Consider the following 15,644-nt stretch of genomic DNA (forward strand, 5'->3'; position numbering starts at 1 on the left):
TGCAGCAAGACGAGCTTCTCAACTTGTTGTGAAACTTTCTGAGACGGATCTGCAGCACAGTTATGAAAAGATCCCGTGTCAATGAAACTTTTGAGCTTGTAGATGGCGCTTCACTCGACACGTGGGCGACAGTTTCACAAACGCACAACTGTAGAGTTCATCAGTGTTGGATCCGGGTGTACTTTTCCCATTTATTTTCCCTATAGAAATGTAAAAGTCTTTGTTTCAACACTATTTGCCAAAGAAACCAACCGGCTGCGAGGAGAATCATAACATTACAAACTTTGATTTGAAGCAAAAAAAAGTTCAGACAAAAGACTTGATGAATTTAATGAGGGGAAAGAACTACAATCCCATGAAGCATTGCGAACAACAATCAAAATACAAACAATGGTGAAATATAAAACTATTAATTTAAAGTTCTTGATTGTAGCCTATCTATAGAAACAACATATTTTAATTTTAATGCAAAATATGCATTTATATGTATACATACATACACAAGCATTTTGGGAGCATATGGAGACTCAATTACATGATTCGCGGTGCTTCATGGGAGTGGGCGGAGCTAAAGAGCTCATAGGGTGCGTTCACACCTGCCTCATTTAGTTCGGTTGAATCGCACTAGAGCTCGTTTTCCCCATTGGTGCGGTTCGTTTGGGCTGGTATAAATGCGGCAATCTCACTCGGGTGCGCACCAACAGCGGACCAAACAAGCGTACCGAGATCTCCTCGAAGAAATGGTCTTGGTACACTTTGAAACGAACTCTGGAGCGGTTCGTTTGTGGTGAGAACGTGATCCGACCTCGAACAGAACCAACTGCCAAAGAACTGCGCATTTTTGGACTTAACCAGTTGCCGTAGTCAGCTGCGCTGTGCATTATGGGATGAGGAGAAATGTTGACAGTCTGCACTTTAAGCATGGCAGCTCGCGGACAAACATGGAGTTGTGAGGAGGTGCGGCGCCTGATAGAAATATTAACAATATTTTCGAGCCGCATCCTCGCTTCATTCTCAAACATTATTGTTCGTCTAAAGTGGTGTAGACAAACTGTATAATAAAATATGACCAAGGATACAATCAGCCCACGCAGTCGTCTCTCCATAGTAAACATCGGCGTGTTGTCTGCCGGATTTTCCTCCTCTTTGTTTACTTCCGGGAGTTCTGTTGGAATTTTCCCGCACGTTAATTCTGACCAAACGAAGTGCAGTTATGGAAATGCGTTCAAGACACATCTGGCCAATGAGTGATGTGGATGTTGTCACGTGACTGCATTTTGGACCAGAGCGATCAGTGTAGTGTGAAAAGGAACCAAAACGCCTGAAAATGCTACAAAGTATAATTTTTCGCCCTTGGTCCGGACCAAATGAACCGAACTACAGATGTGAATGCACCCATAGTTGTGTTCGGATGTGTCTGAAATCGCCCCCATACCCCTAAATAGGGCACTATTTGAGGGAACAGCCATTTGTAGTGGTGTCCGAAACCATCGTGGATGTTATCGAGTGCTATCATTCAATCCCACAATGCACGCAATAACGAGTGTACAACCGAAGTACGCTCAACGGCTAGAGAATACCCATAATGCACTGTGAGAGTACTTTGATGACTTTCGAATCGCTCTCGCGATACTTTGATGTCACACACCGATCAGTGCCGCTTTAAGTCGGACATGCCTCTTTTGTTGCGATTTTATGATTGGTGAAAATTTCTGCACAGCATCATGGGTAATGTAGTTTTGCTTCAAAAGATTGATTAACAACCTCTGAATCAAGCGTGAAGCCAAAGTGTCTTGATCGCCCCCCGATGGCTGGTCCCAGTATAGCTCACAAACCCCGCCTCCCCATGAAGTCTAATGGGTCGCAATGGAAACTAAACAATCAAATTTCACTTCAAATACATTTTTTCCTAACATCATTTTAGGTAGTTTTTATCACGTTGATGTAAATTTAAGTGTTCGTTTTTTGAAGCAAGTTTGGTCTTAGTTAGTTATTTGATGCTATAAAAGCGGGAATGTGACGTCATGATTGACAGCTTCTCTAAACGAAGTATCACTAAGGCACCAACAGACTTTTTGGGGGATTTTTGGAAGGAGATTAGAGCTTCAACTTTAATTTCTACATGTTTATTTCACACTGACTCAGCAGTAAACTTTAAACTAAGCGTTTCTGCGAGAGTGTGGGCAGGACCTTGATCTCACAGCTCCACCACAGCGCAAAGTCAGGTCCCAAATCTGCACACGATGTCTTCTTAGGCATCTTAGGACTTTGGCGGCTTCACTTTTCACCAATGGATGAGAGTGAAGGGGTGTCGTCTCGTCCATCTTTTTTTACAGTCTGAACTCACAACAGTTCTGTCTTTAAAGGTTCATAAGTGATTGTTAAAAATGACTTTTCCATGGAGCAAACGAATGGCGTTTTTACTTAAGGAGTATTCAAAAGCAGGTCAGCTTACACTGCAAAACACCTTCTGACTATGAAATCTAAAGAGCCTTCAATAAACGGCGGCCTTATCAGCAACCGCAGCACAAGAGATGGAAACCTGCCCTCCAATGAAGCTCTCGTCCGGATTACGCTAATCCAATAGTCATTCTCCATGCCGCCTTCCTCTTCGCAGGCATCCGCGCCTTTCAAAAGAGAGCCATTCAATCCCTAATGAGATTACGAGTGGAAAACCAACATTTCCAGAGATTGTTTTTGGAAGGAAAACGAGCGAGTTATCGGTGTCTGTCTCTGTCGTTCTAACACCTGTCATTGGAATTGATCCACCGGACCCGAGCTCACTGAATCTCAGAGGGCAGAGAGTCGGTGACCGGCATCGATCGGACATTTGTATGCATGGGAACGTGCGAGGGCTGTTCTTTTAGCGAGGGTAAAATTGGTTGTGGACGTGCGTGGGAGTCGCTGTGTCATTAGGGGCTTCGCTGCTGACTCTCCTGCCCACTCGCTGAGATCTCGTCCTGTGAAGAATGGCATAATCCTCCTGGGCCGAGTCAAAAACGGATGGATGGTGGGTGGATGGAGTAGTGAAATCCGTGGAGGAGGATATAGAGCCGTACGGTTTGATGCACAACTAGAACTTAAGGCCATCAAAGTGGTTGGTAATGGGTGAAGGAGGACCGGGATGTTCATGTCCGTGTGAAAGCGCCGATCCGGGGACGGAAATAGAAAACACGCATGTTAACATCGACACATGAACAATCATAGAGTGAGCAACGATCATCGAGTGACTGCAAATGTTTCAAAGACAATATATTGATTTGACTGCACTGACACTATCAGATGAGAACAAAACTTAAACTGAATAATGACACTATTGTCTTTTTGCAAGTTTTGAGCTGCTCTGCTTTACATCTGAGTTTGTCTCATATTTGATGAAGTTTGCATCATTGATTCTGTTTATTACAGTGAAGCTGCTTTTGCATGTTAACATGGGCAATCATATACTGAGCAACATTCATAATGTTTAAAAGACACTTAATGCTCAGTAATATTATTGATTTGACTGCACTTGAAAACTCTGAGTTGATTAATGAGACTTTTAAAACTGATTTACAGCATAATTTGAATTTGTCTCATATTTGTTGAAGTTTGCATCATTGATTCTGTTTATTACAGTGAAGCTGCTTTGTATTCTGTAATATTTCATGTGATTTGCAAACAACTAATAACATATTGACACCAGTAAATAATTTTGTTAACCTCAGTATAAAATGTAGTACAGCAATTTCTAGTTATGCCCAAATAATAAATCCTGATTAAAACGTTTTAGTTGAATGAACTATAAAACTAGTTGGGCAAACATACTTTTTTAAGTTGGAGTCAAGTTTGGGACGACTAAAAAATAACAATTGAAGCAGAACTTTGAAGAGAGAAATTGAGTGAACGTAAAAAAATCTGTGGAACTAGTTACTAAATAATAACTAGTTGAGGCAACTTTATATTTTTTACAGTGTGGATTAAATGAATAAATCCTAACAGATTATTATTTGGTATTTTAGACTCACTGTGGTGATGAACTGATATAAAATCTTCTTGTTGTGAACAGGCCTTTCGTGAGACACCCTTTCTTTTGGAAAACATAATAGTGTCAAGCATTAAAGACGACTATAAATACATGCAGCTCTTCGTTGACGGCCAATTACTTGGTGAGATTCCCAGAGAGCATCTGAAGTCACCGACGAGACCAGCGGTCTCTCTTCAGCCCGAATCAATTTACACATCAGCCTTTCCATCACCATCATTCACACACTGTGAGCGCAGATCTTTCAGGAAGGACCTTCACTCTTTCATGTTGCTCTTTTCATCTCTTTGAAGAACGAACCTCCTCCTTTCATGAGCAGCTGGAAAAAACAAACATGTAAACAGTCAGAACGGCTTTCATGTGTTTGCTGTTGCCCCATCTCTACTTCTATATATATATATACACACTCAATTTAATCAATCTTGAAAAAAAAAAAATCTAATGAATATAAATATAATACATATTTACATGGAAAAATATTAATATAAAATTACAACCTGCTTTTGCCCTATATATATATACACTCACCTAAAGGATTATTAGGAACACCATACTAATACTGTGTTTGACCCCCTTTCGCCTTCAGAACTGCCTTAATTCTACGTGGCATTGATTCAACAAGGTGCTGAAAGCATTCTTTAGAAATGTTGGCCCATATTGATAGGATAGCATCTTGTAGTTGATGGAGATTTGTGGGATGCACATCCAGGGCACGAAGCTCCCGTTCCACCACATCCCAAAGATGCTCTATTGGGTTGAGATCTGGTGACTGTGGGGGCCATTTTAGTACAGTGAACTCATTGTCATGTTCAAGAAACCAATTTGAAATGATTCAAGCTTTGTGACATGGTGCATTATCCTGCTGGAAGTATCAGAAGCCATCAGAAGATGGGTACATGGTGGTCATAAAGGGATGGACATGGTCAGAAACAATGCTCAGGTAGGCCGTGGCATTTAAACGATGCCCAATTGGCACCAAGGGGCCTAAAGTGTGCCAAGAAAACATCCCCCACACCATTACACCACCACCACCAGCCTGCACAGTGGGAACAAGGCATGATGGATCCATGTTCTCGTTCTGTTTACGCCAAATTCTGACTCTACCATCTGCATACCTCGGTTGTAACGAGTGGTTATTTCAGTCAAAGTTGCTCTTCTATCAGCTTGAATCAGTCGGCCCATTCTCCTCTGACCTCTAGCATCAACAAGGCATTTTCGCCCACAGGACTGCCGCATACTGGATGTTTTTCCCTTTTCATACCATTCTTTGTAAACCCTAGAAATGGTTGTGCGTGAAAATCCCAGTAACTGAGCAGATTGTGAAATACTCAGACCGGCCTGTCTGGCACCAACAACCATGCCACGCTCAAAATTGCTTAAATCACCTTTCTTTCCCATTCTGACATTCAGTTTGGAGTTCAGGAGATTGTCTTGACCAGGACCACACCCCTAAATGCATTGAAGCAACTGCCATGTGATTGGTTGATTAGATAATTGCATTAATGAGAAATTGAACAGGTGTTCCTAATAATCCTTTAGGTGAGTGTATATATATATTAAGAATATAAAACATAATAATATAATATTAAAGATTAAAGTAAATTAATATACATACATATGAAATATTCAAGATATTAACATAAAATATATTAATATATTAAAATATAATAATATAAAATATATTATTAATATTAAAAAACATTAAAGTATTTATAAAATATATTAATAAAAATGATAAAAGTATGGTTATATATATATATATATATTTTAAGAATATAAAACATAATAATATAATATTAAATATTAAGTTTTATTGAATTATGTTTTATTACATTTTCTATTTTAGTACAAAAAAAACCATGTAAATCATGTCTTTATTTGACCTGATTTGCCGGAATCACCTTACTATATGTGTGTTGTTAAATTAAATGCCATTATTATAATTTTTTATTATAAATGTACTTTAAATCTGGCCTTGAAGAAATGAAACCTGCAGTCATATTGAAGGCTTAATGTCCTTTCTCAAATAAAAAGCGTGGCTCTGCTGTTCATGGTTCTATAAGTGAAGCTCAAAGTTTTGAAGAGGTCACAGAGGTCAAACGACATCATAACGCTGGATATCAGAGCTGAGATAAGCCTGATCTCTGCAGACACAGGCGCAGCACGGGCTCATGGGTAATGACCCTCTCAATATGCTCTCGACACGTATGTGCAGACTGTTACACTGCAATAACAAGCGTGAAACGCTCTTCAATATTCAGTTATTTGCAGAAGCGTTCTCATCTTGAGCTGTAGAGTCCTAACTATAACTGACAGAGAGGAGGGAGGGGAAAAGAAAACGAAAACCACACTTTGCCCCCTCAGACGGTTTGCTTTTCCAACCCATTGGTGTGTGTGTGTGTGTGTGTGTGACAGAGGGAGAGAGAGAGAGAGAGAGAGAGAGAGAGAGAGAGAGAGAGAGAGAGAGAGAGAGAGAGAGAGAGAGAGAGAGAGAGAGAGGGGAAAAAGTGCTCCTGAAAGTGGTGAACGCAGATCTGCGGGAGAATGAGGACTTAATCCAGTGTCTGAAAGGTAAGCAAGGGCTTCACTGGCGTGCGGATGAGAAATGAACGCGTCGAGTGGAATAACTTGAACTCTTCCCTGCAAAACAGGTCAACAGACTCTCACTGGTGCAGCATGGGAAATGTGTAGAGCTGCTCCATCACACACATTTCATTGGTGACTTTTTGGACCTTGTGTGGTTTTGAAGGAGGTTGGAGAACACAGAGATGGAACAGAATATTAAATCAGGTGATCAGATCTAAAACATCTGATCATCTGCACCGTATTGTCACTGATTTGTGAGCGGAGTTTGACACTCCTGGCGCACGCTTGCATGACAAAAAATGTGGTGCTGGTCGACGATTAATCGCATCTGAAATAAAAGTTTGTGTTTACATAATATATGTGTGGAATTGTTTTGTATATATAAATACACACATATGCATGTATATATTTAAAGGAACACACCGACTTTTTGGGACTTTTGCTTATTCACCGTATCCCCCAGAGTTAGATAAGTCCATACATACCCTTCTCATCTCCGTGCGTGCCGTAACTCTGTCTGACGCACCCACCGCTAGCCTAGCTTAGCACAAAGACTGGAGGTAAACAGCTCCAGCTAGCATACCGCTTCCAATAAGTGACAAAATAACGCCAACATTTTCCTATTTACATGTTGTGATTTGTATAGTCACAGCGTGTACAAATAATAAGGTCACATGAGACACAGTTATCGATCTAACCGTATACATACTGGGAACTATATTCTCAGAAGGCGAAGCACTGCTACTTGGGCAGAGTGATTTACTCGCAGCGCCTGAGAAGCCCCGTGGTGAGGAGCGAGAATATATATATCTGAGAATATAGTTTCCAGTATGTATACGGTTAGAAGATGGCTGTGTCTCATGTGACCTTGTTATTTGTACACGCTGTGACTATACAAATCACAACATGTAAATAGGAAAATGTTGGCGTTATTTTGTCACTTATTGGGAGCGGTATGCTAGCTGGAGCCATTAACCTCCAGTCTTTGTGCTAAGCTAGGCTAGCGGTGGGTGCGTCAGATAGAGTTACGGCACGCACGGAGATGAGAAGGGTGTGTGTGGACTTATCTAACTCTGGGGTATACGGTGAATAAGCTAAAGTCCCAAAAAGTTAGCATGTTCCTTTAAGAAATATTTGCATACTGTATATATATTTATACATAATTTATATTATATATAAATATAAACATTTTATATATAAATAACTAATCTTTCTTAAATATATACATGCATATGTGTGTGTTTATATATACAAAATAATTATACACAGTACACACACATATTATATTATATATTATATTTATTATATAAAACAATTACATAATATTTTATTTTGGATGTGATTAATCATTGCCCAGCACTAAAAGATATATATTCTTACTTAGTATTTTTTGTCTTATTTCCAGTGCAAATATCTAAACATTCTTAAATCAAGATGCAAGAAAAATGAAGAGAGTTTCTGCTTAAAACAAGAAAAAATATCTTCAAATGGGGTCAGAAAAATAAACAATTCAAATGGAATTGGCAAATTGCATTGCTGATATTTGTTCTTGTTTTCAGCATAAACTCACTTCATTGATGCATTTTTCAAAAAACAAGTGTTCATTTCACTTCTTCAGTAAATGCATCTTGATTTGAGAATGTTTCCTGAGGAAGAACATTGTTTATTGCAGTGTATGCCTATAAACTCACCTTCTGTTCAATTCAATGCATTTAACATCGAAAACATGTCATGCCTTAACATGCATGAAAAAAACACGGCTTGTTCCTGCTTCTTCCTCAAAAACAGTTACGAGAAAATTAATAAGAAGGAAATGCGCATGAATCGCAGGTGACGAACGCACGCTTCTGACACTCCTTGTCAACTACAAAAAGCGGTGTGTTGAAATGGCCCGGATCTGTGTTGCAGAAAGCGAGAGGCCGCTCAAACGCTGACAAACGGAGGCAGGAGGAGGGCATGCAAAGAAACACCAACACACACACACACACACACACACACACACACACACACACACACACACACACACACACACACACACACACACTCTCTCTCCTGATATCTGCCGCTTTGTGCTGAGAGAAGATAAACCATTTGGAGCTGTGTGGGATGTTTTCCCCCAGGAACCCGGTAACAATGCCAAGATGCCGGTGGAGGAGTGAGGGGAGATCGGCGTAGGAGGAACGGATGCTGGGTGTGTGGGGTGGGATACGGGAAAGCGACTAAAAAAGACATGATTTAATGGGATATGGGGCTCAAAGCGGTTTAAAGGGTCGTCGGATCGAGATACGCTTGCCATTTAACTGCAGATTCCCAACAGGCGGCCTCTCAGAAATCAATGGCTGGAATAAATGCTATCGTACGGGGCATGATGGGACTGGTGCAAGTGTGACCCGAGCGAGTGTGTGTGTGTTTGGGGCCGAAAAATCGTTCCTTGCGCTCTTTGGTGGCTTTCCTTGTGTTTCTCAGAAAATCCCGACTAATTACTGGCTCTCATTGCAAAAGGAGGATCGATGTGTGTCTAACTGGCCCACTGGGTCACGACTCCCATTTGAAATGCCAACATTTACACTCGTCCAAACCTCTCTATGATTGTCTGAATTCTCCAGACACCACAGCTCTTGTTTTCCTGCCACAGATGTGGGAAATCATAAACTAGATTTTTTAAACATAAAGGGATAGTTCACAGGGAAATGAAAATTCTGTCACCCTGATGTCGTTCCAAACCTGTAAGACTTTTGTTTATCTTTGATGAAATCTGAGAGATTTCTGTCCCTCCACTGACAGGTATGCAAGTACCACTTCAAACCACGCTTCAAAAAGTTCATAAAGAGATCGTAAAAATAATCAATATGATTATTGAGCGGTTTAGTCCAAATTTTCTGAAGAGACTCGACCGCTTTATATGATGAACAGATTTAATTTAGGCTTTTATTCACATATAAACATTCATCAACACATCAGTTGCGTTAAACAGAAGCTCAAGCATGTTCGCTTGACATGCGAGAACCAATGAGAATCATTCTCGTGTTACGCATCACATTTGAGCTTCAGCAAGAACCAATGAGGTTCATTCTCGTGTTATGCAGAACGTTTGAGCTTCAGCAAGAACCAATGAGGTTCATTCTCGTGTTATGCAGAACGTTTGAGCTTCAGCAAGAACCAATGAGGTTCATTCTCGTGTTACGCAGCACGTTTGAGCTTCAGCAAGAACCAATGAGGTTCATTCTCGTGTTACACAGAGCATTTGAGCTTCAGCAAGAACCAATGAGGTTCATTCTCATGTTATGCAGAACGTTTGAGCTTCAGCAAGAACCAATGAGGTTCATTCTCGTGTTACACAGAGCGTTTGAGCTTCAGCAAGAACCAATGAGGTTCATTCTCGTGTTACGCATCACGTTTGAGCTTCAGCAAGAACCAATGAGGTTCATTCTTGTGTTATGCAGAACGTTTGAGCTTCAGCAAGAACCAATGAGGTTCATTCTCGTGTTACGCAGAACGTTTGAGCTTCAGCAAGAACCAATGAGGTTCATTCTCGTGTTATGCAGAACGTTTGAGCTTCAGCAAGAACCAATGAGGTTCATTCTCGTGTTACGCAGAACGTTTGAGCTTCAGCAAGAACCAATGAGGTTCATTCTCGTGTTATGCAGCACATTTGAGCTTCAGCGAGAACCAATGAGGTTCATTCGCGTGTTACGCAGAACGTTTGAGCTTAAGCAAGAACCAATGAGGTTCATTCTCGTGTTATGCAGAACGTTTGGGCTTCTGTAAGAACCAATGAGGTTCATTCTCGTGTTACGCATCACGTTTGAGCTTCAGCAAGAACCAATGAGGTTCATTCTCATGTTATGCAGAACGTTTGAGCTTCAGCAAGAACCAATGAGGTTCATTCTCGTGTTACGCAGAACGTTTGAGCTTCAGCAAGAACCAATGAGGTTCATTCTCGTGTTACGCATCACGTTTGAGCTTCAGCAAGAACCAATGAGGATCATTCACGTGTTACGCAGAACGTTTGAGCTTCAACAAGAACCAATGAGGTTCATTCTCGTGTTACGCATCACGTTTGAGCTTCAGCAAGAACCAATGAGGTTCATTCTCGTGTTATGCAGAACGTTTGAGCTTCAGCAAGAACCAATGAGGTTCATTCTCGTGTTACGCAGAACGTTTGAGCTTCAGCAAGAACCAATGAGGTTCATTCTCGTGTTACGCAGAACGTTTGAGCTTCAGCAAGAACCAATGAGGTTCATTCTCGTGTTACGCATCACGTTTGAGCTTCAGCAAGAACCAATGAGGTTCATTCTCGTGTTACGCAGAACGTTTGAGCTTCAGCAAGAACCAATGAGGTTCATTCTCGTGATACGCAGAACGATTGAGCTTCAGCAAGAACCAATGAGGTTCATTCTCGTGTTACGCAGAATGTTTGAGCTTCAGCAAGAACCAATGAGGTTCATTCTCGTGTTACGCAGAACGTTTGAGCTTCAGCAAGATCCAATGAGGTTCTTTCTCATGTTACACAGAACGTTTGAGCTTCAGCAAGAACCAATTAGGATCATTCTCATGTTACGCATCACGTTTGAGCTTCAGCAAGAGCCAATGAGGATCATTCTTGTGTTACGCATCACGTTTGAGCTTCAGCAAGAACCAATGAGGATCATTCTCGTGTTACGCATCACGTTTGAGCTTCAGCAAGAACCAATGAGGATCATTCTCGTGTTACGCAGAACGTTTGAGCTTCAGCAAGAACCAAGGAGGATTATTCTCGTGTTACGTAGAACATTTGAGCTTCTGCAAGAACCAATGAGGATCATTCTCGTGTTACACATCACGTTTGAGCTTCAGCAAGATCCAATGAGGATCATTCTCGTGTTACGCAGAACGTTTGAGCTTCAGCGAGAACCAATGAGATTCATTCTCGTGTTACGCAGAACGTTTGAGCTTCAGCAAGAACCAATGAGGATCATTCTCGTGTTACGCAGAACGTTTGAGCTTCAGCAAGAACCAATGAGATTCATTCTCGTGTTACGCAGAACGTTTGAGCTTCAGCAAGAACCAATGAGGATCATTCTCGTGTTACGCAGAACGTTTGAGCTTCAGCAAGAACCAATGAGATTCATTCTCGTGTTACGCAGAACGTTTGAGCTTCAGCAAGAACCAATGAGGATCATTCTCGTGTTACGCAGAACGTTTGAGCTTCAGCAAGAACCAATGAGGATCATTCTCGTGTTACACATCACGTTTGAGCTTCAGCAAGAACCAATGAGGATCATTCTCGTGTTACGCAGAACGTTTGAGCTTCAGCAAGAACCAATGAGGATCATTCTCGTGTTACGCAGAACGTTTGAGCTTCAGCAAGAACCAATGAGGATCATTCTCGTGTTACGCAGAACGTTTGAGCTTCAGCAAGAACCAATGAGGTTCATTCTCGTGTTACGCAGAACGTTTGAGCTTCAGCAAGAACCAATGAGGTTCATTCTCGTGTTATGCAGAACGTTTGAGCTTCAGCAAGAACCAATGAGGATCATTCTCGTGTTACGCAGAACGTTTGAGCTTCAGCAAGAACCAATGAGGTTCATTCTCGTGTTACGCAGAACGTTTGAGCTTCAGCAAGAACCAATGAGGATCATTCTCGTGTTACGCATCACATTTGAGCTTCAGCAAGAACCAATGAGGTTCATTCTCGTGTTATGCAGAACGTTTGAGCTTCAGCAAGAACCAATGAGGTTCGTTCTCGTGTTACGCATCACGTTTGAGCTTCAGCAAGAACCAATGAGGTTCATTCTTGTGTTATGCATCACATTTGAGCTTCTTCAAGAACCAATGAGGATCATTCTCGTGTTACGCAGAACGTTTGAGCTTCAGCAAGAACCAATGAGGATCATTCTCGTGTTACGCATCACATTTGAGCTTCAGCAAGAACCAATGAGGTTCATTCTCGTGTTACGCATCACGTTTGAGCTTCAGCAAGAACCAATGAGGTTCATTCTTGTGTTATGCATCACATTTGAGCTTCTTCAAGAACCAATGAGGTTCATTCTCGTGTTATGCAGAACGTTTGAGCTTCAGCAAGAACCAATGAGGTTCATTCTCGTGTTACGCATCACGTTTGAGCTTCAGCAAGAACCAATGAGGTTCATTCTTGTGTTATGCAGAACGTTTGAGCTTCAGCAAGAACCAATGAGGTTCATTCTCATGTTATGCAGAACGTTTGAGCTTCAGCAAGAACCAATGAGGTTCATTCTCGTGTTACGCATCACGTTTGAGCTTCAGCAAGAACCAATGAGGTTCATTCTTGTGTTACGCATCACATTTGAGCTTCTTCAAGAACCAATGAGGATCATTCTCGTGTTACGCAGAACGTTTGAGCTTCAGCAAGAACCAATGAGGTTCATTCTCGTGTTACGCATCACGTTTGAGCTTCAGCAAGAACCATTGAGGTTCATTCTTGTGTTACGCATCACATTTGAGCTTCTTCAAGAACCAATGAGGATCATTCTCGTGTTACGCATCACGTTTGAGCTTCAGCAAGAACCAATGAGGATCATTCTCATGTTACGCATCACATTTGAGCTTCTGAAAAACCAATGAGGTTCATTCTCGTGTTACGCAGAACGTTTGAGCTTTAGCAAGAACCAATGAGGTTCATTCTTGTGTTACGCATCACATTTGAGCTTCTTCAAGAACCAATGAGGATCATTCTCGTGTTACGCAGAACGTTTGAGCTTCAGCAAGAACCAATGAGGTTCATTCTCGTGTTACGCATCACGTTTGAGCTTCAGCAAGAACCAACGAGGATCATTATCGTGTTACCCATCACATTTGAGCTTCAGCAAGAACCAATGAGGATCATTCTCGTGTTACGCAGAACGTTTGAGCTTCAGCAAGAACCAATGAGGTTCATTCTCGTGTTACGCATCACGTTTGAGCTTCAGCAAGAACCAATGAGGTTCATTCTTGTGTTATGCATCACATTTGAGCTTCTTCAAGAACCAATGAGGATCATTCTCGTGTTACGCATCACGTTTGAGCTTCAGCAAGAACCAATGAGGATCATTCTCATGTTACGCATCACATTTGAGCTTCTGAAAAACCAATGAGGTTCATTCTCGTGTTACGCAGAACGTTTGAGCTTTAGCAAGAACCAATGAGGTTCATTCTTGTGTTACGCATCACATTTGAGCTTCTTCAAGAACCAATGAGGATCATTCTCGTGTTACGCATCACGTTTGAGCTTCAGCAAGAACCAATGAGGATCATTCTCGTGTTACGCATCACATTTGAGCTTCTGAAAAACCAATGAGGTTCATTCTCGTGTTACGCAGAACGTTTGAGCTTCAGCAAGTGGTTTGTTCTCGCGCATCAAGTACGGTTGAACTTCTGCTTATGTTCGCTTATCAATGTTTACATGTGAATAAAAGCCTAAATGAAATTAGTTAATCATAATAAAGTGATCGAGTCTCCAGAAAATTTGGACTAAACCGCTCAATTCATATGGATTAGTTTTACAATCTTTTTATAAACTTTTTGAAGCATCAAGTGGCAGTTGTGTAGCTGTCAATGGAGGGACAGAAAGCTCTCAGATTTCATTAAAGGTTAACAAAAGTCTTATGGGTTTGGAACAACATCAGGGTGAGTAATTAATGAAAGAATTTTCATTTTTGGGTGAACTAACCCTTTAACATACCGGGTTGGAGGAATCATTTACGAATGCTTGAGAACAGGGTCACTTCTGAACATGAGACAGTGCCTTTTTCTGACCCCATTGGCAGATATTTGTTCTTGTTTTAAGCAAAAACTCACTTCATTTTGCCTCCTTTTCAGAAAACAAGACTTAATAGCTTCAGTCAGTTTGCTCCTCAAGTAAATGCATGTTGATTTAAGAATGCTTAGATATTTTTACTTGAAAAATACTAACAATTTTTTTTTTTTTTTGCAGTGTAAAAATCTTGCATACGAGAATAGGGGTAGAGATAGAGAATAGAGAGCTGAGGTTTTATGGCTTCCATTGAGTCGTTTCAGGAGATCGGCGAAGGGTCCATTAGCTCTCTTCATCAATGATCAGCCCACGCTCGCTCTTAATTCTGCTTTCTGGAACTGCTAAGAATCATCTTCAGGACAGCATGTACATCAGCAAACCTGCACATCACACAGACACATAAAACACAGCCTGTCATGGGACAGGATCGGCTGTGTAATGGCATTTAGTCCTTTCTCTGGTATAATGGGGAATATAAGCCGTACGCAACATGAGGCCTGTGATTGGCTTGAGGAGCTGAAGCCGAACCAGTGAAGCACGAAACACCTACGTAGTCCTATCTGCTCCTATTTAGCAATCAGTTAATCCTGACACTAATCTGCACGTCTGGCTCTCACAGAAAGAGGCCAGTGCGAATTCATTTAGGAGTCAAAGCCACCAGTACGGGCCTCATGATCTTAAAATTAGGTCTAAAATTATGTTTGTTTAAACAATCAGTTCTGATGCTCATAAATGTTAAACATTGCATCTCTAACACATAAGCTGCTGGTTTGAGAAGACTTTGCGGTTTTCACTTTAAAGAGATCTTGACACCGAAGCTTATGCAACCTATTGCATGTGGGAGTTGGTATTTGAGGCACAAAACCAGATTTAGATAATCTTATATAGCACTTCCTACACACACAAACCTTTTTTTTATTTTATTTTTTGTGGCCAGTGCTGACCTAACACTCTCTGTACAAACAGATCATGTTTTCATTATTATGTGCTGCCAATTCATTTCAATTAGTGTTTAACACACAAACAAGCTAAAAATAAAATGGATCGTTCACCCAAAAATGATCGTTCTCTCATAATTTACTCGCCCTCATGTTGTTCAAACCTGTTTGACTTTCTTCTGTGAATGATGATATTTTGAAGAACGTTGGGAACCAAACAACTTTGGACCCCATTGGCTTTCATTATACGGACAAAAACAGTTGACCAGACTCATCTTTAATGAATGGTTAAAATACTGGTGTCTAGGACGCCGTGACGTTTTAAAAGCGTTTAATTATAGTAATC

Source organism: Scardinius erythrophthalmus (genome assembly GCF_964197995.2).
Source record: "Scardinius erythrophthalmus genome assembly, chromosome: 6".
In the NCBI taxonomy this organism is placed as follows: Eukaryota; Metazoa; Chordata; class Actinopteri; order Cypriniformes; family Leuciscidae; genus Scardinius; species Scardinius erythrophthalmus.